This window comes from Nelusetta ayraudi, unplaced genomic scaffold (assembly GCF_046127955.1).
Source record: "Nelusetta ayraudi isolate G7.1 ecotype Tasmania unplaced genomic scaffold, CSIRO-AGI_Nayr_v1 ptg000039l, whole genome shotgun sequence".
NCBI lineage: Eukaryota > Metazoa > Chordata > Actinopteri > Tetraodontiformes > Monacanthidae > Nelusetta > Nelusetta ayraudi.
Window position 1 is genome coordinate 2,745,001 of NW_027466089.1, and position 25,749 is coordinate 2,770,749.

At 45.3% G+C, this 25,749-nt stretch overlaps 1 protein-coding gene and 1 pseudogene across 1 annotated transcript in view; one reads left to right on the plus strand and one right to left on the minus strand.

The window, feature by feature from the left end:
* The window catches only part of LOC142892607 (NLR family CARD domain-containing protein 3-like), a 406,144-nt gene that overhangs the window by 226,284 nt on the left and 154,111 nt on the right, over window positions 1-25,749 (minus strand). The window lies entirely within an intron of this gene.
* On the plus strand, window positions 24,935-25,107 carry LOC142892882 (U2 spliceosomal RNA; annotated as a pseudogene).

Sequence of the window (25,749 nt, forward strand, 5' to 3'; positions counted from 1 at the left end):
CCCCAAAGATGTGGACCAGCATCCTGTGCTCTTGTCGGTCCTTTGTAATGTCCCCATCTGGCCACCAGAGGAAGCGTAAGAAGTTTACATCCTGGTTGGAAACTCTTACTTGATGAAACGTTCCCTCAATGTCAGTAATGAATGCTACAGGGCCTTGGCGAAAATGAAGCAGCACACCTAGCAGTGTACTTGTCAAATTGGGACCCTGCAGGAGCTCTTTATTTAATGATGTTCACTCACTTTCAATCTCACAGCCACTAAAAAACCTGATTGTGATTGAGAGGTGCTCAGCAGCCAATCACTGTTGGGAGTCCAGCCTTCAAACACTCCTCCTGAATCCACAGTCACATCTGTGAGCATCTGGAACTTTGGCCCCAATCCTCCACACCACACAACTTGGGATGACAGCGCCACCTACCTGTATCCTTTCAGCAGCCAGTCCATGCTCTGACCCGTTTCCACTGTGGCCTGTTATGTCATCTGGACCGGAGTCTGGATCATCAGTGTCCAGGTTCATGGAATCTGTCAGAGTGCCGCCGTCCTGTGATGTAATGATAGAGAATCACTCTATTTATACTAATGTGCAGAACCGCTAGAGTGTCATTTCTTCACTGCTGTCAGCAACAAGCATTTGGTGTCACACTGGTGTACAACGCTTATGGGCTAATTAATAAGAAATGACATATTTATGAATCACCGCAATGCCCAGATTGTTGCTGCTCATCTGCTGATATGAGCCGTCAACTGTTGCAATATAGAACCACGGGCAGGAAATTACAATTAGTGTAGAGTGTATTATAATTTAAAAGTTTACTTACGGTAGTTCTTTAAAGAATTTAGCAGGGATGGAACAGGCTAACGTGACGACGTCACCTCTAACACGGTAGGAGCTCAACCTGCTGTCACGGCGAAAACTCTGTGTTAGGTCCCGTCTAGGGGGACCGAGACGCAACGTGTGGGACACCTTCCCCCACTGCCAAGCCTCATTAATTTTTCACTGCAGTTGGCAGTTTCAACAAAAAACATTTTATAAATCAGTAAATGAAATAAACAAAACAACTTAACCGGTGGGCAGCAAAGGCTTCAGGGTGGGCCCAGGCCAAAATAATAAACCAAACTCCAACTACCTCGCCTTAAGAACTAACTAAAGAAAGAAAGAGAACCCAAATACAGAAAGGCTAACCTCCCTACATACTTATTAAACAGGAGAAAAGAGGGGACAAAGAAAATGGCAGCCCACCCCTACGGCTGCGTGCTCTAACGCCATTTCAGAAGTGACTAACTGCAGAGTTGGGAGTGGAGGAGGGATGAGCGTCAGGCTGGCTCGACTGCTCCTCCTTCTCAGCCGTGGCGCGTCCAATCAGCAGCCGACATCCAGGACCGCACCTGCAAGGCGTCATCCACTCTCTCACACACACACACACACACACAGACTCAAAGATAGAGGCACCTATACCCACCTGTGGGTCATATCACCCCCTCTCTTAAGAACTAAACCCTATTAACATACCTACAAACAAAACTAAACAAGAAAAACAGCTCAGCTCCCCCCAAATAACAATTCCGCAGCTAGTCCACAATATAATGCATCGGCCAACACATTATCAACCCCTCTTCCTGTGGCAAATCTGGTGATTAAAGTCTTGCAGGAGCGGAGACCACCGCATCTACGAGGACATTATAGTCTGTAAAAACCTGACCCCAAATTAACATCAAAATGGGCACTGTCAGAAGGAGAACCAAAGCTTCTTTCTTAACTTCCCAATATTGACTCTGTGTGCGTGCTGCTTAGTTGTGGCATGTCCCTCTACTTCTATGTCATGGTGCAAAACTGACGTACGGCGGGGGTGGTCAGAAAACAATAGTGGGTGGCTCTCAATTAATTTAACAATATCATGACGGGCTGATGCAGGCAAATGGGACAAAAACGAGCTTAACTTATTCATAATTTCAGAGTTTCCGAAGAAACACCGATTTTTTTTTTTTTTCAATGAGCCCTCCCTCCGCCAATGGGCACGGACGGGGCGGAGGCTCAGGCGACACATTTTTCCGAGCGACGTAACGCCCGGTTCAGACTGGACGCGGAAGCGCCGCGGAAGCGCCACGCTCTTCCATTCGGCGCCCATGTTAATCAATATAGTAGTTCACACCAGGCGCGAACAGGCGCGCGGCTCCCCTCGCGGATCGCGCCATGCATTTAACGTCAGTTCACTGGACGTGGAAGCGGCGCTTCCATTCGGCGCCCACGTTAATCACTGTGGTGGTTGCGCGGCTCGCTGCATGCATTTGTTGTTTCGGCGTCTGCTCTATTTCGTGCGCGAGCCGCGAGCGATCCTCGTCTACAGTACAGGAAGTCGCTCAATAAAAACGAGAAAATCCGGTGAATTTTCAAAATAAACTAATTTCAAAAATAAAAACCGAATGACAAATTCGATCATATATCATATTTGTATGTTATATTTGTCAGTACATTGTATCAGAGTGCGAGAGAGATTAAACACACACACACACACACACACACACACACACACACACACACAAGCACACCACTGTAGCTGGACAGGCGACTTGATAGTGTAACGTCTGCTGTCTGAGGGTCAGCAGTGGCGACGTAAGCAAACGAAGAAAAACACAACGAGAACGGAAAAACAACAAGTAAAACCAAGGCGGGACGGAAGCAACATGCACCGTCGACCGTCTGTACAGGGCGGCTAGCACAATCAAGTGCGGGCGAAGCAGCAGTGTTCCTGCACTTATCTTATAGGACCGAGTTTTGGGCCACAGGTCTTGATCACCAAGCGTCCTCCAGGTGAGGAGAACAACGAGGAGGCTCTGCGCAGCTTTGTGCTAGCAGGCGGCTGTAGTGTGCCGGTGAGGTGTTCAGGAAGCACTGTGAAAAGAACGGACAGGTGAGGTACTACGTACCTATGCTAATAAGCCATAATAATTTAAATGCTAAAATGTCCGCACCTGATCCTCTTAAAACTCGGGCACACAAAGCGGATGTTCAGTGTCCCATTGACCACAGTGGACCACTAAACGAAGCTTTTAAGAAAAATGCGAAATGAAGCAACTGAGAGCTAAAACAACATGCAAACAATGCCACAGTACAGCTTTTCTCAAATGGGTCAATTTTGAAATCATTTTAATCAACGTCTTCATTGATCAGAAGCTTTTTGCAGATTTGGAATTAAAAAAATTTTAACTGCAGGAATCATAAAATCGTCTCATCAGTGACGTTTATAGAGCCATTAAAAAATTAAATATGTGCTGAACAGACGAACGGCGGTGTAAGAGGCCTGTGTGACCAGAAGGGGGCAGCAGAGGACCGACAGCCGCAAGTTCCTCCTCAGAGAGGCCTGAGAAGGTTCTGCACCTTCAGCTCCTCCAGGAGGACCTCAGCAAAGTGTCAGAGTTTGTTGGTTTTTTACCTCGGTCGGCAGAGTCACAGTATGAAGCTTGCAACCAGGGGGCACTGCAGCTCACTCAACACCTACAAGGTTTGAAAAGGAAATTGAGTGGAATTCATCTGCAATGAAAAGAAAAGCACAACTACAGCAGAAAAACTGAACACAAAGACGCACAAAGTTTGAACTACACACTGATTTTCTCCGGACGGGGGCCCCACAGGGCAAGCGAGACCGGACTCATCCCCATGACAGGACCCAGCCCCTTCACCCACCGGGAGGATCGGTACCCAAGGCAGGCCCGGGCACCCAGTGGCCCCCCCCCTACGGACCCAGTATGGCGCATCGACCGCCCCCCTCCACCACCCACCCCCCCAGCCGCCCCCACTGCCCCGGGACCCCCCGGCGCCAGGGGACAGCCCCCCCCCGGCCCCCGAGGCCACAGCCGCACCCCCGTCCCCAACGCCGGCAAAGAAGAGTCCCCCCTTCTTCCCCCTGTGCCCTGTAAAAGAAGAAAATAAATAAATACATACATAAAATAAAAAGATAAAAAATAAAAAATAAAAAATATAAAAAAATAAAATAAAAAGATAAAATTAGATAAACAACCTGTGGCCCCCCGCCCATCACTGTCAGACCCCCGTGTCTCGGGTCGTCGCCGCCCAGCCGCCCCCGACCGGCGCAGGGGGACCACCCGGGCAGCGGCCCGGTCCCAGGATTGGGGGAAGGGGGACTCCGCCGCAAGTGGCGAGGTCCCCATAGGCCCAGCCGGTCTCGCACCCCAGGGGCACCGGACTGCACAGGGCCCATCCAGGGTGGGAAAGATGCCGGATCCCGCCCCCGCTAGCAGGCCGACCCCACTGTGTGTAGGGGTGTCAGTGTGTGTATATGTGCACTTGCTGGTGTGTTGAACTATGGTGCGTTTAAAATGGAGGGGTGGTAAGGCCCTGGGGCAACCACACTGCTGCTGAGCAGGGCGGCGGCCGCAGTGCACGAACCACCCCCCCAGGCCCTAAGTGTCTATAATGCCATTAAGATTGGAGAGGGTCTCGGATGGAGCGGTGGCCGGCCAATGGAGACCCTCATCCAAAGCCCTCGTGACAATGTCAGTGGGTCATTGACTGCGTGGGGGCCAGGTCCTCGCCAACGAGGGTGCAGTCGGTGCCCCATACCAACGGTGAGGAGACCGTACTGGGGGCAGGCCCACCGGGGACCCGGTCGCCGCCCACATCGAGTCCCCCGCGGCGCCCGGCCAGAAGGCCCAAGACACAAATCCCCCGAAACAGAAGAAAATAAATAAATAAATTTTAAATTTAGGGGGAAAAAAACAAAACAAAACAAAAAAAAAACACCTATTATGTGACCAGGGGGGACTCCCGGTCAGGGCGCCCCCTCAGCGACATCGGGGCCGGGGACACCACAGGGATCCAGGAGCCAAAGGGGGCCCACCCCCCACCGCCTGAGGGCCCCGGGGCAGCGGCAGCGACCAGGGAGACGAAGGGCGAAGGTGGGGCAGAAGGCACCACCCGGGCACACAGGAGCGGTAGCCGCTGAACGCGCAGCCCCACTCCAGGCATGCGACCCCACCGCGTACGATCCAGCGCCAGTCCCCAGACACAGGGACCGGACCAGCCCTCCCACCAACAAGGGGCCCCCAGACCAGAGCCAGGGACCCCCCTCCCCCGCCGGGGCACCCAACCCCCGACCCCCCACCAACCCGCAAAGCAGCCCAACCCCCACGCCCAACCCCCCCCCCAGACCGCACCCGGCCCGCGGCAGCACGACCACCGCTGCCCACATCAACCAGCAGCCTCAGCTATTGATTGATTAATAGGATGAAGCAGACATTCCTACCAAGGAGGTGTGGTCTAACGGTAAGTTCCTATATTGTGCAATGTGCAGGTGTTGTTTTGTTTTCCAGTTTGTGAGGATTGTTTTCTTAGCGATAGATAAGGAGGTGATCAGCATGCGAGATTCTGCCTTATCTGATTTGATATCACTGAGGTCCCCTAAGAGACAAAAAGAAGGAGTGGCTGTGATGTTGTAACCAACCTGTGCTGATAGATCATTGCATACTACGTGCCAGAATTTATTTACTGGTGGGCAATGCCATACAGCGTGTAGGTAATTATCTGGGACATTAACTGTGCAGTGTGAGCAGGTCTGAGAGGCGGTCATGCCCATCTGAAACATCTGCTGTCCGGTGTAGTGGATCCTGTGGAGTACTTTAAAATGTATTAATTGTAGAATAGGTTGTTTTATCAGTGAAAAGGTGTTCAGGCAGATTGTTCTCCAGAAATTAGAGTGAGGCTGGAGAGACAGGTCTCTTTCCCACTTAACAATTGGGATAGAAATTGTGCGATCTGTATTTGTAAGCAACTCACTCCAATAGAACTGCACTCGTCCTTCTCTCACATTACATTGGATCACAATGACCAAACAACACAACAAAGACAACCCCCGTCGGGTGTGGAGATGAGATTCATGCCCATGGCTAGAAGCAAATCTCTTCCCAATAAATTCATCGGACACACTTCTGACAATACAAAGCTGTGTTTAATTTGGTTTTGTGATGTGCATGTCTCGTCGCCGTAGTCAATACAAGTAAGTGGAGTGGTGAGAGGCTTTCTCTTCTTCGTTCCAGCTGCCCCGACAGAATAAACATATCTCCCACTTTTTTTTTTACACTGGGGAAGTTCTTCTGCACGAAGGAGCGACAATGTTGCCCCGCTATCGGCTAGGAACGTGATATTTTTACCCATAATTCTAAAAGTGACCCGCAGCAGTTTCTCAAAAGCAGCTTCTTTATACAACGTGTATGTGGGAGGAGGCGGCACGTGACGACGCTCTAAACCTGTCAATGGTGCTCAAAATTTGGTCACGTAAATCAACCTCGAACTCTGTGTCAGTGTCAATGCATGTCTCACCGTCAGGCTGAGAGCAATCAGTCGAACCTAAATCATTGTCAGAAGAAAAATCATCATCAACATGTAAATCAGTATACGTTTCCGAATAATCAACATCAGAATATGAATCAGTGTACGTGCAGGGGAAAGGGAAGTTAGAGGGGACAGCAAGCATTTCTTCATTGCAAGAAGCGTGTTGCATGTGTGTGTGTGCATCACTTCCCTGCGAAGACGCTGTAGGCCGGGGGTCCGTCTCGCCGGGTCCATGCCGTGTCCCGCACTCCACTCTCCCCCCTCAGCTGCTCTGAGTTGGATCCTCTTTTCCGTCCCTCGCGATCACTCTCTTGGCTGCGGTGGGCATGGTTCTGCCCGCGGTGTCTTCCTTTGTCAGGGCATTCTCTGGCCCAGTGACCCATTCGGCCGCAGATGTGGCACGCCCCCTTTTCGCCTCTGTCTCCGCTAGTTGCCCTTCGTCGGTTGTCGTTGTTCCTGTAGGGCCGTCTCGCCGTGTCACTGAGGTGCTTCATCATGGTGAGGGAGGCACGCTTTATCTTCTTGTCCTCTGCATCGCTGGCCTCCTGCAGAAGTCTCTCAGCGTGCACTGCATGACGTCGGACCTCTGTCAGCCGGGCATCTTCAATCCCCACGCAGCAGCTTGTGTTAACTGCTTTGGCGATCTGGGGGAGCAGCCCTTGTCTGAAAGCAGTGATGAGGCTGGCCGTTTGGTTGACGGCAGTCCTGATGAACGTGGCGACGATGCGGCGTCGGTGCTGGAGTGCGCAGGGTTGTACGGTGGTAGCGTTGGATGAGGGCATGACGAGGGTGCAGGCTGCCTTGCAGCGGACTTTGCTGCCGCGTCAGCTCTGGCGTTGCCCTGGGAAACAGGGTCACGAAGGTTAGTGTGAGCAGAACATTTACACACTGCTATTTGGGAGGGCAAAAGTATGGCTCGCAAGAGGTCAGCAATAAGCACATGATTTAACACCGGCTTCCCGTCTGACTTGAGGAAGTCCCTGCATTTCCACAGTGCCCCAAAGTCATGAACGACACCAAACGCATAACGGGAGTCTGTATAGATTGTGACAGACTTGCCCTCTGCAAATTTACACGCTTCAGTTAGCGCAACCAGCTCTGCCCCTTGTGCTGAGAGGTGACATGGAAGGGAGTCAGAGCAGATGACCTCCGAGTCGGAGACAACTGCGTAACCAACTCTGTTGGCGCATTTGTCGTTCCGGAACGCTGAACCATCTGCGTAGAAAACAAAATCAGCATTAGCAAGGGGTTCGTCAGGTCAGGTCAGGTCGGGGGGAGAAAATTGTATCTAGCTCTGCTATGCAGTCGTGTGTGGGTGGGGCACGTTCAGTGCCCTGGTGTGGACAGCAGCGTTAACTGCTCTCAAATGTTGAACAAACCTCCAGTCATCACGTTGAGGAGGAACTCTGGCCTTTTTTACAGGGAACATGGGCGTGCGCACTGGCGAGTCGGGGCATGGGACAATGACACCTGCTTCGAGAAGAGAATCAAAAACAGGAGTGATCCCTTCAACAGCTTCTGGCTTCAGAGGATATTGTGGCTGGTTGGGCCGAATATCACTTTTGGGTGTGATCTTCACCGGTTCGGCACCTTTGATCAGTCCCACATCGTATTTGTGAGTAGCCCACAGTGAGGAGGGAACCTCACTCAGTTCCTTGGGCAGCTGCGATGTGTCAGTGAAACATGCAAAACTCGTGTTGTGGCGCTCGCTGTCACGTGTCTCTGTCAGGTGCAGACAGCGAAGAGCCTGTGTTTCCAGTGGAAAATCAGTCTTATGCACATTCAGGGTGGGGGAGTAAAAATGTCCCCGCTCCTTTCGGTGCCAGTCTTTGGTCGTCAGGCATTTTGTCAAAAACGGACCTAGGTCCTTCCACTCATTGCCTGGACTCTTGGAAAGTGAAATGTGTGGGGTAGACCCACGGACAGAAAAAAAAGAAATGCACTCTGCTCTGGTGTGAGTGAAACAGAGGCAACGCATCGTTGGGGGCCCCAAAACAACGTAGAAACAAAGAGGTCATCATTCACGCTTGGAAAAAAAAAAAAAAAAAAAAACTGACTCTCAAACACACTGTTTCTTTCACGAGTTGCACTGCAAATTGGGAGCTTTCATGAAGTGAGCATCACCCGGCACCTTATCGTTAGCCGCCACTATCAATTCTTCTGGGGCCTCGAGGGGAAGCAACCACTGATAGACATGCAAGAGAGGCTTAGGAATTTGAGCCAAGGTCGAGGAAGATAACGACCTGGCAACAATCAACCCGTCGGGGGTGGAGATGAGATTCATGCCCATGGCTAGAAGCAAATCTCTTCCCAACAAATTCATCGGACACACTTCTGACAATACAAAGCTGTGTTTAATTTGGTTTTGTGATGTGCATGTCTCGTCGCCGTAGTCAATACAAGTAAGTGGAGTGGTGAGAGGCTCTCTCTTCTTCGTTCCAGCTGCTCCGACAGAATAAACATATCTCCCACTTTTTTTTTTACACTGGGGAAGTTCTTCTGCACGAAGGAGCAACAATGTTGCTCCGCTATCGGCTAGGAACGTGATATTTTTACCCATAATTCTAAAAGTGACCCGCGGCAGTTTCTCAAAAGCAGCTTCTTTATACAACGTGTATGTGGGAGGAGGCGGCACGTGACGACGCTCCAAACCTGTGAATGGTGCTCAAAATTTGGTCACGTAAATCAACCTCGAACTCTGTGTCAGTGTCAATGCATGTCTCACCGTCAGGCTGAGAGCAATCAGTCGAACCTAAATCATTGTCAGAAGAAAAATCATCATCAACATGTAAATCAGTATACGTTTCCGAATAATCAACATCAGAATATGAATCAGTGTACGTGTCTGCAGGGGAAAGGGAAGTTAGAGGGGACAGCAAGCATTTCTTCATTGCAAGAAGCGTGTTGCATGTGTGTGTGTGCATCACTTCCCTGCGAAGACGCTGTAGGCCGGGGGTCCGTCTCGCCGGGTCCATGCCGTGTCCCGCACTCCACTCTCCCCCCTCAGCTGCTCTAAGTTGGATCCTCTTGCCACACACAAAATGATACTAATAATAACAAAATTAGACTTGTACCTCAGTGAGTACAAGCAAACGCAACCAAAAGAACAAAACAAAAGCAAAAACAAAAACAAAAAAAAAAAAACAAACACAAAAAACAAAACAAAAACAACAAAAAAAAAAAAAAAAAAAAGAAAAAGAAAAAGAAAGAGAAAGGGCACCCCCCACCCCGGTACAGCACTAACACTAGTGCGGAAAAACGAGAGAATTATAGTCTGGTCAGGTACAGGGAAAGCTCATCTTATAAGTTCTTTCAGCGAGTCAGCTGTTTCCCGCCAAATGTTTATAGTAGCCTCACTAGCACCGTTAATTCTAGCAGTTGACATTTCCAAGTAAATTACATCTAGGAACGTAAATACCCATTGTCTGATGGAGAGTGAATGGGGAGGTTTCCATCGCATTGCAACCAGCTTCTTAGCAGCCGTTAAACCGGCTAGTACAATGCGTTTTTTAAGCCTAGTAACATTTATCACTGATAGATCGATTAGCAGAAGGACAGGTATAGTCACTGGAATGGTTACTGATACTAAGTCAGAGAGCTTGGGTGCCACCTCGGACCAGAACTTTGAGACTGGGGGGCAGTTCCACATCATATGTAAAAAGGTGCCAGAGACTTTCAAAGAGCATAAGGTACACAAGGGATCAGCTATCAACTTCATACAGTGGAGTTTGCGAGGAGTTAAGTATGTTCTGTGTATGTAGTTAAAATGGATCTGCTGATGGTCCGGATTACGAGAGGCCTCCTTAATATGCGTCCAAACTTGTGACCAAGCAAAATCTGTGGCCAAATTGGGGTAATCACGCCTCCATATTCTATCGAGTGGTAACTCAGAATAAGAGGCCTCTAGAAAAAAATAATAAAGTAAAGATACTGTACCTCTGTTTTTGCTTCGAGTAACAAGTAATTTGTGTAGTGGGTGAATAGGTAATGCTTGTCGCACCGGGGCACCATGGGCTTGTAAAGATGACCTGAGTTGAAGGTAGAAAAAGAAAGAGTGTGCTGGCACATTATACCTGTCTCTAATGTCCTGAAAGGTACACAGCCCAGTGTCACAATAAACATTCATTAGAGTGCGAACATTACTGTTGGCCCAGACGGAACGAGTGTATCACAAACTGAAATAGGATGTACAGAGGAGGACTGACGAATCATTTGAGCGAGTGGCTCAAGAGAAAGTGCAAAGAGTGCCGGGCTCAAGGGGCAGCCCTGACGGGATGATCTGGTGACTGGGAACAGTGTGGAGGAGAGTTGGCCGGTGAGTACCATGGCTGAGGGGTTTGAATACAGAACCCTTATCATATGAATAAAGCCTTTACCAAAACCCATTTTTTCTAAGACCGCCCACAAAAATGACCACTCTAGCCTATCAAAGGCTTTCATAGCGTCAAGGGAAAGCACTGCTGCTGGATCTTTTTAGCCTGTAGCTGCATCAATTATATGAAGAAGTCGTCTGACATTGTCTGAAGCTAACCTTGATTTTACAAATCCAGTCTGATCGCAACTGACTAACGTCAGCATGTGATTCTGAATGCGCCTGACCAACACCTTTGCATATATTTTAAGATCAGCATTTAACAAACTGAGTGGTCTATAACTACTGCAGTCTGCCGGATCCTTGTCCTTCTTCAGGAGTAAGGATATTAGGGCTGCGTTGACGTCCCTCGAAAAACTGCCTTTATCTATAGATGTCATTATCATGTCAAACAGTAGCGGCCCCAGCTCATCCCAGAATTCAACATATACCTCAGGGGGTATTCCATCAAACCCTGGTGATTTATTTCTTTGCATGTCGAGAGCTGCAGCTTTAAGCTCTTCCAGCGAAATAGGTACATCAAGTCGCCCAGAGTCAGTTATTGGCAATTGTGGTAAATCTAATTGAGTGAGGAATTTCTGACACCTATCTTTATCCAAGTATATCTCTGATTGGTATAAATTGGAATAAAACTTGCGAAAGGTCTCATTGACCTGCTTAGGGTCAGTCACGATTTGGCCTGTTGTAGACTTGATTGAAGGTATGTCAGCAAAGTGTCCGTTAGCCCTTATTTTGGAAGCCAGGAGGTGGCTGGGTCTAGACCCCTGAAAATAGTAACGCTGCCTGGTCCTCTGCATCAGGAATTCTGACTCTTGTTTTAAAATATTGTTTATTTCTTTTTTGACGACCTCTCGCTGGGATTCGATCTGTTGAGAATAGTTACTTTGTAAGGCTGCATCTAATCTAGCCAGGTCGACTTCCAAAGCTTGTAGCTTAGCTGTTCTAGCCTTGCGCAAGTTTGAGGCGAAGCAGATAGTATTACTTCGTATAAAACCTTTAACTGCGTTCCACAAAATTCTGGAGTCATCGACCGAACCTAAATTGAAGCCCAAAAAATCCTTCAACTGAGACAAAAACTGGGTTTTATAATCCTCATTCTTTAGCAGGGTGATATTAAAACGCCACCTAGCAGCACGCTTTGAAAAGCAGCCCAACGTCACACTGCAAAGTACTCCTTTGTGATCTGATAAGGCAATGGGTAGCAATGAGGCATCAGTAATGTTCCGAAAAAGTTGTGGTGAAGTAAAGAGAAAATCTATCCGTGAGAATGATTTATGTCTGGCTGAGAAAAAGGAATAGTCTTTCAAAGTGGGGTTGAAGGAGCGCCATACATCTGTTGGACCAAGAGTCTCGACCCAGGATTGCAAAGCTGCAGTTGCTAGCTGTTGATCTTTGGAAGCGTTCAAACTAGATCGATCGTCCGTATGCCTTACTGCATTCATATCGGCCCCTACTATGAAGGAATATTCAGCCAGTTCTAACATTTTCTGTGTGAGTGTGTCATAAAACTCCTTGTCAAATTTGTTTGGAGCATAGGCAGAAACAATAGCTACTTTCCTTCCATATAGTTCCACCTTGGCTACTACAATCCTTCTCGCAGCGTCCGCCCATACATCCAGCATCTTTATTTTGAGACTGCGCTTACAAACAATGGCTACACCTTTACTTTTTGACCCTGCTGAAGAGGAAGCAATTGTGTGGTAAAATCTGTTGGCCATGCGACCAGAGTCTCTACTTAAAAGGTGCGTCTCCTGTAATAAAGCCAAGTCGATTTTCCGTCGACGCATAAACGCAAGGACACTAGTCCTCTTGTGTGGTATATTTAGCCCGTCGCAATTCCAAACCAAGATAGATAACTCACTCATCGGTGTATGCTAAATTCAGAATTATCAACCAAATACCCAACCGTAATTTGTATTGTGGAGGCTTCGGTAAACCGATCAACTGGCATGTTTGCATGTTAAAATATACAACTCTCTCAATTGGCAGTTGAAGTTCAGCTCCTGTTTCCCACAGTATGATATGAACGACCACATCCACTTCCCACCCAAAATCCCCTGATGGTGCCAGATAACAAGGAAAAAAAACAAAGAAAGAAAACAAAAACCCTGAATAAACAATAAAACTTAAAATGGCTAAACCAAAATAAAAATAAAACTTTACATATTGATCCGTGATCTAGTATGGATATGGGCCGCGAGGGATCAAACCTAGGCCACAAACCCAGCAATTAACAAAACAGAACCGTTGTGAATAGGGCAGATTAGGCTTTCTCTAATAATGTGAACTCAAGGGCTAGAAGACAGATAAAGAGAAAGCGTATAAACACCATATATATATTATATATATGATTATACATATATAAAAATGAAAAACAACAGAAACTATGACCAAATCTGTGTAATTAGCTAGCTCCAGGCACACAGCAGGTGAGCAAAAACATGCCAGAGAGGGAAACAATGCACTTAAAATGAACGGCGAAACATCAATTAAACAGAGAAAGGAAAGCAACTAGAATCTGTCACCTACTGTGAGTTAACAAACCGGTAACGTTGAGGTAGAAGCTCCGGGTGAAGTTCAGAACTGTAGTCCAGACGCCGAGTAGGATGAATCATAACAAAGCAGACACAATTATCCAACAGTTACGTTGGAAGGACCGGGATCCGAGTCGTCATTCTCTGCCGCAGGAGAGGCTCGTGGCATCGGTAGGGACCTTATGAATTCTCGGCGTCGTCAGCGGAATGGAAGACCTCCGTTTTGCCGGCAGCTTTGACTTTCAATGTGGCGGGGTAGAGCAAAAAGAACTCCACGCCTTTGTTTCTGGCCGTGTTCATGGCTTGGGTAAAAGCTTGTCGTCGCTTGACAATGTAGCCGCTGTAGTCAGGTGAAAACCGAACCGAGCGACCATTCACTATGAGCCGGGATTTCTTGGCTGCGCGCAGGATGAGTTGACGTGAAGTGAACCGGAGCGTGTTGAAGATTCTCCATCCATAGTACTCAGGGTCGGAAACCACTTCGGCAACGAACTTGTGAGGAACTGGACCGCGTTGGACCCTTCGGCCCCTTCTGGCAGCCCGACAACGCGGCCATTGCAGCACCTGCTCCGGTCCGCCATGTCGGCCAGCTTACGTTGCACCATCTCCTGCACAGCTAGCTTCCCGCGGTTACCTTCAACATCCGACCGAATTTTCTCCAGTTCCAAGTTAACGGAGCCAATATTCTCGTTTAAAGAAAGCAAGTCTGCTTTAATGGAACCTAATTTCGCCTCTGTGTCTTCTGCCACTTGCTGGAGTTTGTCGAAGCGTGTCTCCAGAAACGCACGTTGTTTTTCAAGTACAGCTTCAGCAATGGCCTCCATGTCCGACATTCCCCTCATCTTAACCGCAAGACTCGGGTCAAATTTCTTGCTTGAATCGGCCATTCCACGATTACAGCTAGTCATGTGTTCAGATTGAAAAAAAAAAATATTGTTACAGCGGTGAAAAACATTAAAAATAGCAATGCTGGGTTGAGCAGGATCGAACTAAGCGGCCATCTTGTCCAGCTGATCAAGTGACTCTCCCACCTACAAAATAGTTGTATAAAAATAAAAAAAAACCCAAACAAACATAAAAATGCTAAATAAATTCATGAATATTCTTGTTATTGAACTATGGATCATGTAATTACTTGATATTGATAAAACAAAGTGGCGATGACATTCATGTGTTCAAATTTGTTTGTCACAGCAGATAAACAAACCTTGGGCCAGCGGTCCAACACAGTTGCCAGTAGCGCAGCAAAATCCTGGGCGGAGTCTGTTACAAGCCCGTGTTCAAGGTTGTTGCCCGGGGCGAGAACACAAAACCATCCACAAGTGGACAGAGATGTGAGTCTCCCACCACCAGAACACTCTGCGGGAAGAGAAATTGCGTTCGTAAGACAGAAAAATAAAGAAACTTGTGGCTTGACAAAATCACGACCCATACCTTCTTGTCTGGTTGCTGGGCCTTAAGAACGAACTTGCACTGTTTTGTCAGTCAGGAGCAAAACGGCCCATCTTCGCACCCAGGTCGCTGACCAGTACCGCGCCCTGTGTAAATTGACAAAAAAGAAAAATCTAAATATGTTTTTGTAAGATTTATTTGGAATACAACATAACAACACAGGCAGAACATGAAATCATGAACGTGGAAGTACTCACAACATTCAAAGTCCTTCCGAGGTGGAAAAGGTGTCCAATCCCGTTTTTGCTCCAGGCGTCGTTTCATGGCCAGAGAGCGACGGAATGCCTTGGTGTTCGGCATCTGAACAATGAAATGAAAGATTGTGTCATTTTCAATGAAAGACAATGATAACACAAGTTTACAGAAAAAAGTGATGTTTTCTCGCACACAACATCAAAACACAGAAAGGTTTCTGTACCTTTGCAGCTGGAGACGATGAGCTTAAATCAAAAAAGCAAAAGAATATGTGTATGTGTACTCTTGGACCCTAACCCTAATGCCATACAAGTCTATGGGGTGAAATTTCAACTTTGTCCTAGAGATACGGGGCCACTTGCTTTTTCATCAGGAGCCCCCAAGAAGCGCCCACGCCAAATTTGGGGCTTCTAGTACTTGGAGAACCCCGAAACCCTAACCCTAATTTCAGATAACCCTAGTTTCAGCCTTATTGTTAACCCTAATTCAATGCAAGTCTATGGGGTGAATTTTCAACTTTGTCCTAGAGACAACCCTTACTAACCCTTACTTTGTTCCAACCCACCCTCCACAAACCTGGCTGTCCAGTGCAGAAGTCAAAGTGAGAGAGAGAACAAAAAAGGAGGAGGGCCTGTGACGCCGCTGCTGATTGGTTCGTTGGTCGGTTGAATGAGCCAATTCTAGAGCTCCCCTCGGAGTCCACACACTGCAAAATATATCTAAGAAATAAATACTTAATTTGAGAAAGAACAGGCTAGAAACAAGTCAAATTATCTGCCAATGCAGTAAGATATTTAGACTTGGTAAGATTTCTTAAAATAAGACGATATATCTAGGCATTTGAAGAATGTAAAAACTCTTGAAATAAACAGTAAAGCACTCATTCCAAGGACTGTACTAAGTCAAATAAACTTGATACTAGCTTCTCAATTCTTTTTTCACGTTTGCTTCTTTCTTAATTTGAATGAAAAGATATTAAAACCAGAGGTACTAACAGTGCAATTCTTCTTAATTTAAGTGTTCACAATATTAGCTTTTTTTTTCCTCAAAATGAGACAAAGCATCCACCCCCCCTACACCCACTCCCCCCCCCAAAAAAAATTATTAAGCAAACAGAATTAATATTGTTAAAAACTATTTATTCACTTAAATTGCTGACAGTGCCTTCACTGCCTTGTAATAAAAACGTCACTAAGGCATTGCATCTTAAAACAATCTCAAGCAATCATTTCTAGAACGCAAGTAATGTTTTGTTGTTACAATATTCACCGTCATCATTATTGAACATTGATTCAGATTCCCTGACACTCAGTTACACAACAAAAAAATAAAAAAACAGTATGGGGACAGCATATAGTGTTGTGTTCCTATCACCACTGATAACATGTTTGTTCCAACAGACTCCCACCCAACCTCAAGTTACAACTACCAGGGGAGTGTATCGCTACCTATGCCTTGTACACAGCTCTACTCCCCAATAAAATCTTTCCATTCTGCCATGGTCTTTTTTGTATGAGGCTGTGGTGTCTCACTTATGGATAGTGTCCTGTAGCACTTCTGTCTGAATGACAGAGAGAAGGGTTGCCACACACTTTTGGATATGTGAGGTGCAGGGCATAGTAGTAATCCATCAGATGAAGCAGACCGTCACTCAAGTCTTCCTTGGCAAGCGTGGTGGCGGGAGTGGCTCCAAGACAGATGAGACAGCGGGTCCCATCAAACAGCAACACAGGGGTGCAGAAAGACCTCTTCTGCGAGTACATTGTGGGATCTTCTGTTGGCTAAAGAAAAAGAAGAAGGAAACGCCACATCCATGCATGGAACTATGAAGTGTTGAATGTGAGAAAATGCGAACACCTGAATGACATGAAGCAGTGCCTCACTGGCATGTCCCAGCTTCTTCGGTGGTGGACTTGGTGAAGGAAAGAGTGTGGGGAGTGCCCTGAGCAGCGCATGGAATATTCCACTGGAATAGAAGAAATCAACTTTGAGTTCAAAGTTAGTCTTCCTAAAAATGAGTCTTATTAGGTTTGTGTTGATCACAAAAAAAATCTTATTTTTTCAGCATGAAGAGTATTACCATTCTGCATCTATTCATTCAGCGCAACATAAACCATCCTATGTCCAAGGAAACAGCTACACAGTCAATTAGAGACACAGCAAAATGACTCACCTACATCCAGCGTTATGCGTGGCTTCATCACTTCATTTTTTTTCCAAACACCATAAAATTACACATTGGTGCAGAAGTCTTCCCATCTCTTTTTTTAGTTCATCAATTAATTTTCTGTTGCCCTTATCCAGGATGCGCCGCAGCTCATTCATCACCTATAATGCAAGTCAGTGTTAAAATCTGCAACAATGCTTGCTTTTCATCATAAACCAAAACAAGTTAATCACTTACACGATAAAGATCCTTGACACATGGATATGCATCCAGGATCTTTGTTGGCCTTGTGCTGTTCTTTCAGAACATCACTATCAATGAAGGATCTTCTTGCTTGAAACTGCAGGTCAAGAATTTGGGAGACAGCATCTTGGTTGGGTTTTGGTTTCTTGTACAGCTCCTGCAGGGTCTGATAATGTCTGGCCTGTGCTGTCAGACACAAAGGTGCAATGCAAATTATCTGAACTTTAAATATCAAAAAAATGCAAACCTGAGTAAATAGAATAGTTAAGGCCAAATCAAAAGAAAAAAAAATGCCACAATATATAATATAAAACATTTAAATGGTGGAAATAAAATAGTGGTAATAAATATTGTCAGATGAAATAAAAAATGTATAGCTTTTCATACAAGGAATTTATTAGTATTATTATCATTAGGCTATTATTATTATTCTTTGACTGTGTAATGGAAAATTGTACGTAAAGGCCTTAAGCCTGCCTCCTGACTTCTCTGCACATGCTTTGGAGTGTTTTTTCATATCTTGTCTAGTAGCGTTTTTCATATCTGTCTGGTTTCTGTTAAACTTTCCACTTCTTGCCCTCTCAGTTGACCTGGGGAAGTGAGCATGCACTCTGCATGAACTTTTTGTCCTGTTACTATTCATACTACCTTATATGTACATCACACGTGTTTATGTAATCATAAGTGTCCATTTTTGTCTGTGGCTAAAGGGCAACGAAAGTACTTTGTTCTGTTAACCTGCCCACGGGTGTCTGGGTGGCCAGAGGATGCAGATACCCCTCTAGCGCCACTTCTGTAAACGGTTCAACCTATATAAGATGTACAAGTTTGTTCCTTCTTTGCAAGACCATGCAGACACTTGCTGTGTGTGTGTGCTTGCCCTGAGCTCAGTAATAAAGATGCAAAAGACCTCTGCATCTCCTCGTTGATCTTTAGTATTTTTTCCACAACAATTGTCAGTCTGCCTGCCTTCATAGGATTCATCATGGCTTAATTGTTACCTTAGTTAGCTGTGTTAGCCCCTACAGCAGACCTGGGCAAAGTACGGCCCGCGGGCCACGTCTGGCCCGCTGTGTGTCTCTGTCCGGCCGCGTGAGGCAGTCATAAATTATGCGATCTACCGGTCGATCACGAAGGTAGTTTGCCTGCATCACATGGAGAGATAGAGTCGGGAAGATACTTCCGCGGGTCCGCTGGACTTCAGCGCTATTTCCCAAAATAACTCTTCTTCATGTTGTCTGGTGGCAATCCAGTACTGCACATTATACTCAGACCTGGGGCCTGTTGCACGAAACTCGGATAAGGGATTAAGCCGGGATATGTTGGTCATCTTGGATGAACTTATCCATGATCCGGTTGCACAAAAGTAGGATAGGTCGAAGAGCAACATGTTATGGTATAAGTTACCATGGAGATTTATTCTGTGGAGTGAACCTGCTCCAGACCAGGCTAAATTCTAGGATGTATTTAACAATCACCGCCAACGGAAACTAATTGTTATTCCACTGAACACTGCACATTGTTACCACATTCAACTAGACTCACTGGCATTATTTCAACGTTTGGAATAATTTAATGATATTGTTTTAACTTTTGGAATCATTTAATTTCAATCATTATAGAGAAATTAGTTGAGATAATGTTGCAATCATTTGATAATTTGTTACATAACTTACACTTTACCACGCATCATATATAAAAATAAACATCCCATATAAACATGAATACACTTCAAAGAGTAACATGAGGTTCTTGTTTGTGACAGTGGACGGTCCTGTCACTATGCCTCCAATAATTGATCATGCACCCTGGCTACTTGACCAAATGGTTAGTGCACATGAGTATCACCTGGGAGTCTGGGGTTGGAAGTAGAGATGCACCGATCCAGTTTTTTCACTTCCAATACCGATATCTGAAGTTTAGTATCGGCCGATACCGATCCGATACCGATACAGAAAAACAGCACTGAATCACCTAACAAATGATGTCTTGTTGTTTAGAAAAAAAAAAAAAAAATTTGCAAGGCAATGTCAGACTTTCCTCATTTTCTAAAAACAAATAAAATGATCCAGATGTACTGAAAACCTTATTTAATACTGTGTACCAGTACAGTAATTCAAAATAAACAAATAGCTTCTCTAGCTTTGTCAAAGTCAAACATGAAAAGAAATATATAATAAATATCTCCCTGTTCAGTCAGTGCAATTAGGAATTCAAAGTGCAATGTAAAATAAATAGTAAAGGAGCTGAAATTGAGAAACAAAACAATAGATTCATGAGCTTGAATGGCAGATGTTCAAAGTAAGCAGCAATCAGCTATAGTGTAGTGCAATTGTGCAAACAAAACTTTAACACCCATTACAAAACCAGATGAATAACAGAATAGCTTCAATAGCTTGGTAAAAAATAAAATAAAAAATAAAATCAGCTGTGTTTTTTTCCCCACATGCAACGGCATCACTCACTGCGCGCTGTGAGAGAAGTCCCTCGTTGACTACCAGCTGCATTGTATGTGCGATGCAGCCCACACACTACGCACTGCCATGTTGTCCATCGCCTTTCTGATGTTGCTGGCATTGTCCCTCAGAATCACATGGACTTTGCTCAACAGAATTTGCCACTTGTCAAACATATCCTTCAGGCTCGCGGCAGTTGCGTCGCTCGTGTGTGACCCACTAAAGTTTGCTGCATTTAACATTGCACTGCGTGGAACGAAACTCATCCAGCCAGTGTGCTGTTAAACTCAAAAGCGACACGGGGGAAACGTCGGAGCTCCAGATATCGGTTGTAAAGCTACCGTCCACTATGTGCTTCGGAACATTAACGGTGCAGATATTGCACGTAGCCGTGGAGTTTGATGGCTGAGGTAATGTAAAGTAGTTCCAGACGGCGGATCCTTTCGCTCGCTCCACTTTGAAAACCGCGCCAACCGCACGGCCGCTGCTCTGTCGCAGACGTCACTCGCATCGCACAGCATAGAAATAGACAGAAGGGAACTGCTCCTATGGATCGGGCCATTGGATCGGCTCATTGTCACCGATACCCGATCTAGAATTTTATTCAATATCGGATCCGATATCGATCCCTGTATCGGATCGGTGCATCCCTAGTTGGAAGCCTGCCCAGGCCCTTTGCGTCTTGCCACATTTATTGAGGTTTCTATTTACACCTCACAAGCTGCAAATCGTTTTTTTTTTTTTTCAATTCAATGTCATTGTGATATCTACTACCTTAAAGAATAGATATTTCAACTGTTCCCTGTTCTCACGTTTTATTACCATAAAGTGTTTCAATATTTCTGAAAAGTAGCATTTCATGGTACAATAAGTGCATTTCTTCTAACCTAATGAATGATCAATCATAGCACCAAGGTAGGATTACAGATAAAAAAAACTTTCATCTCTTTTTAGGTCAAAAGGTGCATACATGAAACAAACAGACGGCATCATAATTCAATTGACCGTTATTTATTTTAAGATGTGTCATGTTCTTGGAGCTGGGAGAGGAAAGGAGAATAATTATTATTACATTTTTGTTCCAGTCAGCATACAGTGTGCATTGAAAGCATGACTCAGCTCTAATTCAAGTTTTTTTCTTCTTCTTTTTTTTTTCTCCATTTCAAGGTTGAGTTTTCTTATTGTTTTCCTTTTTATTTCGGACTCTTATAAAATGTCTGCAGTCTTCACCTTCTTGTATTGTATGCCCAAATCAGCCAGTTGCATTTGCTGCTGTAGATGCTGGGCATACAATTGTCTGATAACTTATGAGTTCTGTTAACCCATGACAATTAGCACAGTGGCAATTTTGCATAATGGAAATTTTACCTTCCATTAATTCCCACTATGTTGCCAGGATGGCTCTCTCCATACACAGCATCTGGGTCCTGTTACACAAATGAAATTTTGTGTGGGCACCAAATGATGCTAAAACAAAAGGTGAGCAGGCACCTTCTGCATACAACGTACACTTGTGTATCTTAAATATTAGTTAGGGTTACCATTTTGCAGGATGTTCTTGTATTTTATTGCATAACTTTTTTTTTAAGCTCAAACTGACATTCAGTGAAGTCGTCTATTTATCATTGTTACGGTTTTTTGGAGCTACATTTACACAATTTCACTCACATCTGCAATAAATTCCACCAACAATTTCAACTGGCTCGTAGTCGGAGTACTATATCCGGATATGATTATTATTATTAACTATTATGATCGTAATTGCGGTTGTTCCAGCGGAGGAGTGAGTTCGTATTAATAATTCATAAGGGATACTTTATGACAAAAACTGATTTATGGCTTTGACCTTTGATCTGCATATGCACCTGGAAATATGAACGGGAGGGGCTAGGTGGGGGAGGGGATTAAGAAGGGATTAATAAGGGGAGGGGCTGAGTGTGTAGGGAGGGGTGCTAAGTGGTTCTGGAGGGGGGTTGTTGATAAAGATTTATGACTATTTATCCTGGGAACTTGGAGATGGAAGTGTGGTTGGGAGGGGCTGAGTGGATCTGGAGGGGGGTTGTCGATAAAAGATATATGACTTTTTCAATCTGGGAATTTAGAGAAGGAAGTGTGGGTGGTTGGGGGGATGATGGCGTGTCAATAAAAGATATATGATTTTGTAACCTTCGAACCTCAGAGAGGAAAGTGGGGTGTTGGGTTGTGGGAATGGTATGTGTTGATCTGTGTCTGTGCTTATCTGTGTGTGTGTGTGTGTGTGTGCGTGTGTGTGTGTGTGTTTGTGTGTGTGTGTGTGTGTGTGAGTGTGTGCTTGCGGGTCTCACCGTGAGTATATTAGGCTGCTGCATAGAAGGCTACCTACACTGCAGCATAAGGTAAAAGAAAAGTAGTGGAAAAGATGATGATGAGCGTTGAAGCGGTAACTGGGACCCCAGGCATCCCGACGATGATAAGCGAGACGCCCGTCAGCGTGTTCCAGGTCCGGCCGGGGACGCCGGGGCCCCTCGGAAGAGTATGTGGTTTCTCAGGCGGACGCAGGTCCCTCCGCCCGAAGAGCTGAGAGAGAGTCGTCCTTTGGAGCCGTTTATGCCTGGAAGATGGGGGTACGTGTTCCGCTACGAGACGGGGGAGCTGCATCTGTACCAGAGCAAGTTTGGCCATAGAGAGGAAGTGTGGATGTGAGGGGTTTGGTGGTGGGTGTGTGTGCTTGTACACTTTGTTTCCTTGGCGCTGAAGACAGACGACGACGACAAATCAAAGTGCATAGTTCACAATCTGAGTGGTCTGATTGGGGTCAAATAAAGAAAGAAAGAAAAAACTCCACACCGGAAGTTCATTCTTCTTCGTGAAATGTTTTGCTTATTCGGCGTCCATCCCGATAGCAGCATTGTATATCAAGAGCGCGAGAATGGTAAGAAAAAAGTAAAAAAAAAAAAAACACCAACGAGTGTGGCATGGTCACTAAAATGCGATTTGTGCTATTTACAAATGCGATGTTTGGAAGAATTCGTTAGAGTGTCGTGTTGTCGTGAAGGTTGTTTCTACGCTTGAGTCAATGGTCCGGGCTAACGTTAGCTTAGCCAAAGAAAGTATCACAAATGTAACTCTCCTTTTAAATGTTCAGGAATATTGCTCAGAAGATACAGTGTGTGCTGGGCAATGGACAGAGAAAACGGATAAGACTTGAAGGTACTTATATTCAATCTTGCTCACACTTGGCATAAGTGAGTGATGAGACTATTAACATTTGTTTTTCTTAAATCAGGGCTTCCCCGGACAAGACTTTGGCTCAGACTGTGACATATTCATGTTAATGGAAGGTCATAACAAGCTGTGGTAATATGTGCTGACCTTGGGCCCTTCTTTAGTTCAAAGAAACTCCTATTTTCTCATTTGTTATACTGTTATTACTATTGACTGATCATGTCATTGCTTTACCTTTTGTCTTTTGTAAAGCAACAATGTTTGGCTTTACTTTAATATTAAGGAAGCGTTTGATCAATACTTGACTTAAATGGATATGTCTATACACAAATGGTACTGGACTAGAGTAGAAGAAGCCTAACTTACTTGTATTTACAAGATATAATGTCATTATAGCTATGGGAAAGTCTTTGCCCACTGGACCAAGGAATGCCAGGAGCTCCTAGAAGGAAATCATACTCCAGTCTTCCAGATAAAGAGGAAAGCTAAACAGGACACTGAGGTTTATTATAAAGAGAGGGATGTTAATACATATAGATGAAGCTTTGATGATTTCAGTCTTATTAAAATAGTTGAACACATGACTATGTTGGAGTTCTTCTAAATGCAAAAGGTTCTGGATCACAATTATCTTGACCTATTGGATGTACTTCTGCAAATTCACTTGTCCAGGAAACCATCGCAAGGAAGGAAAAAAGGAAAAAACTTCCAACAACTGCAAGATTTAGCAAAAGTGGGATTTTTGCCTCATTTGTTGTCTTTGTGTGCTGTCTTCCTTGCCATGGCAGCACCAAGTCCAGCTCAGTACAGCAGAAACACTTGTTTTCTGTCCGCTTCTGCAAGCACCACATCTACAGCACCCATCCCTGGTGGTTCTGACTCTCCCTTCAGCCGCAAGCTTTTTGACTCCCTTCGCCTCACTTTCAGTTTTGTAAGCGAGAAACATGTAGTTCCTCCTCCATTTATTCCTCCTTCCTTGTTACTACACACAGTCCAAAAAATGTAGTCAATCAGCTCGTCTTGAACTCGGGAGAGCGGCAAATGAGCAAAAGAAAAAAATGTTGGCTTGTCCCTTTAACAAAGTGTAGTGCCACATCTGGACGTAATGTTTTTCACCAGGACAATTGGAATTTATTGCAGCATGGCCTTCCGGTGAACCACCTTTGGAGGAACTAAAGGTGGTACCTGAACCTACTTTCTCTGCGACTATCTCTACTTAAAATCTTCAAGCCGTAAAACACCCGCACTAGGAAGGACACTTTCACCCACAAATCCCAGTTGGGAGTCCACTCCAAAGCTTTCTCAGATGACCTGGTTCCAGGCAGGGACTGGTACCACTGGCGGCCAGCGCTAGTTTTACCACCGTTATCTCTCTGCAGAACATTCCAAGGGGCCATCCTCAACACAGATGTTCCTGAACATCTCAATATCAGACAATGTTAAACACTCTATTTTCCCTTTTACAGAGACATCTGGAAGTCACATTTCTGTGACCACCATCAAAAATAAAGTATTAATGGACTTTGAATCACTCTTCTAACCTCAAAATTAACGGATTTAGGATTTCCTCCTAAAAGAAGCCTGGAGGCTTTCAAGCTTCAGCTGGAGCAAGAGTGTCCCCTAAGGGGGGTTACGAAAGTGATTTCTAAGTGATCGATTAAAAGTTGAATAAACTTTGCACCTCGGTTTTCCTCATGTCAATGTTACATGCTTTGTCATAATCCCTATCATTACCATCAACAGTTTTCTACGTTACGCTTAGGCGACTGTTACCTCAATCCGTACATACACCTTTTAAACATTGACAACCACAGATACATATATCTACTCATATATATACAAATATATTTGTATACGTGCCCATATAAGTGCCCATATAACTTTCGCAAGGTATCCACCTTACGAATGATCACACGGTTTTTATTAACTAACTTTATGGGCAGCGTGGGCAATGCCCGTGATCAGATGGCTTCTTGAATCATGACATGTTGTCTTGAGAGGCTTTAGCGGATACGTCCCCTACCCGGGGACCATATATTAAATTGATTTTTGGACCAGGGAGATGGAACAGGGGCTTGCTCCGTCCACTCCACGCATCGACCCGGTATGGCAGTATCTCCAGGAACGGTGCACTCCTCCTTACGTTGTCTAAAATCAAGCTCAACTAGATGGGGTTGAGGTCAGATTTGATGGGTGGTTTGGAGCGCTTCTGTAATAGCACATGCGGGCTTGCCTTTCCGTGCGTAATTCCCACAATGGGTAGAGTATGATTTCACGTCCCCTGCAGTCCTCTGACTTAGAGCACATCTCCGTAGTAAACAGCAGAGGGCGTTGCACTGCGACCTGTCAGCTGTTGGTCCGGCATCAAGCAGTCTGCTGCCTTTTCTTTGGTGCCGTCCCGCTGTATGCATTGCAGCTAGTGCTTTAGCGTTGCGTTTTCTACTCCTCCATGAATTAGTTGAGTGGTCATTTGTTTTGTTTTTCCCCTTGACGATTCAGAATGTTCTTCTTTTCTCTGAATTTCCCACTGGAATCGCACATCACAGATTTCAAATGGAGCTCTTTTTGCCACATTTTCTCTGGTGGTTTAGTTGTTGATTCTTTTGGAGGTAAATGGGATGAAATGAGTGGTTTTCCGAATTCCCTTTTGTTGTGGTCATACAGCAGTGAACTGTGGGAAAAGGATTGCTCACGTACAAATCTGTTATTTGGGAGACATGAGGTTGGGACAGATTTCTTTCTCATTCAACCAAATATCAACTATTGCTTTTCTTTCTGAC